The following is a 2,244-nucleotide window of genomic DNA, read 5'->3' as shown; positions in this document are numbered from 1 at the left end:
ATGATCCCAGAATCACAAAATCACATAGAAAGCTGGACTCTGAGAAGTTCTGACTCAACTGAAATTACAGGAAGAACAGACTCCAATCAAATATATCAAGGGCAGGGAGCACGTGAGATAGTCAGATGGAGGGAAGTAAGCTTATGAACAGAAGCAACAGAAACCAAGATTACTTGGCATCACAATAACTGAACTCTCCCTCCATAGCCATGTCTTGAATACACCATCACACCAGAAAAGCAACATATCGATTTAAAGATACTTCGCATGATAATGATGGAGGGCTATAAGAAGGACATAAATAACTCTCTTAAAGAAATACAGGAGAACACATCCAAACAGGTGAAAGAATTGAACAAAACCATCCAGGATCTAAAAATGGAAATAGAAACAATAAAGAAATCACAAAAGGAGACAACTCTGGAAATAGAAAACCTAAAAAAGAAGTCAGGAGCCAAAAATGAAAGCATAAAAAACAGAATACAAGAGATAGAAGAGAGAATCTCAGGTACAGAAAATACCATAGAAAACATTGACACAACAATCAAAGAAAATGTGAAATGCAAAAAGATACTAACCCAAAAACTCCAGAAAATCCAGGACACAATGAGAATACCAAACCTAAGGATAACAGATATAGACAAGAAGGAAGATTTCCAAATTAAAGGGCCAGTAAATATCTTCAACAAAATTGTAGAAGAAAACTTCCCCAAGATAAAGAAAGAGATGTCCATAAATATACATGAAGCCTACAGAACTTCAATTAGTTTGGACCAGAAAAGAAATTCCTCTTATCACATAATAATCAAAACACAAAATTCACAAAACAAAGAAAGAATATTAAAAGCAGTAAGAGAAAAAGTCAAGTAACATATGAAGGCAGACCTATCAGAATTACACCTGACTTCTCCCAAGAAACTATGAAATCCAGAAGATCCTGGGCAGATGTCATACAGACCCTAAGAGAGCACAAATGCCAGCCTAGCCTACTATAGTCAGCAAAACTCTCAATTAGCATAGATGGGGAAACCAAAGTATTCCATTACAAAACCAAATTTACACATCTTTCCACAAATCTAGCCCTTCAAAGGATAATACAGGGAAAACTTCAACACAAAGAGGGAAATTACGTGCTAGAAAAAGCAAGAAACCTAAAAGAAGATAACCACAGAACAAAATTCTAACTCTAACAACAAAAATAACAGGAAGTAACAATTATTTTTCCTTAATATCTCTTAATATCAATGGACTCGATTGCCCAATAAAAAGATAGACTAACAGATGCTTGCATAAACAGGACACAACTTTTGCTGCTTACAGGAAACCCACCTCAGGGAAAAAGACAGACACCACCTCAGAGTAAAAGGCTGAAAAACAATTTTCCAAACAAATGTTCCCAAGAAAGAAGATGGAGTAGCCATTCTAATATCAAATAAAATCAACTTTCAACCTAAAGTTATCTAAAATGATAAAGAGGGATGCTTCATATTCATCAAAGGTAAAATTTACCAAGATGAACTCCCGATTCTGAAAATCTATGCTCCAAATACAAGGGCATCCACATTCATTAAAGAAACTTTATTAAAGCTCAAAAGACACATTGCACTGCACACAATAAAATAGTGGGAGACTTCAATACCCCACTCTCATCAATGGATAGATTCTGAACACAGAAACTAAATAGAAACATAGGAAAACTAACAGACTTAATGAAACAAATAAATTTAACTGATATCTATAGAACATTTTACCCTAAAACAAAAGAATATACCTTTTTCTCAGCACTTCATGGTACCTTCTCCAAAATTGACCATATGATTGGTCCCAAAACAAGCCTCAACAGACACAAAAATACTGAAATAATCCCATATCAGATCACCATAAAATAAGGCTGATCTTCAATAACAACATAAATAATGGAAACCCCACATACATGTGAAAGCTAAACAACACTCTCCTCAACGATACCTTGGTCAAGGAAGAAATAAAAAATGAAATTAAGGACTTTTTAGAGTTTAATGAAAATGAAGCCACAACTTATCCAAATTTATGGAACACAATGAAAGCAGTTCTAAGAGGAAAACTAATAGCTCTGAGTGCTTCCAAAAACGTTCTGGAGAGAGGATAAACTAGCAGCTTGACAGTACACAGAAAACAAATGAAAACAAATTTAGCCAAGAGGTATAGATTGCAGGAAATAATCAAACTCAGGACTGAAATCGAACAAATAGAAACATAAAGAAC

This window comes from Mus caroli, chromosome 8 (genome assembly GCF_900094665.2).
Source record: "Mus caroli chromosome 8, CAROLI_EIJ_v1.1, whole genome shotgun sequence".
NCBI classification, from domain to species: domain Eukaryota; kingdom Metazoa; phylum Chordata; class Mammalia; order Rodentia; family Muridae; genus Mus; species Mus caroli.
Note: the sequence above shows the minus strand (reverse complement) of the source record.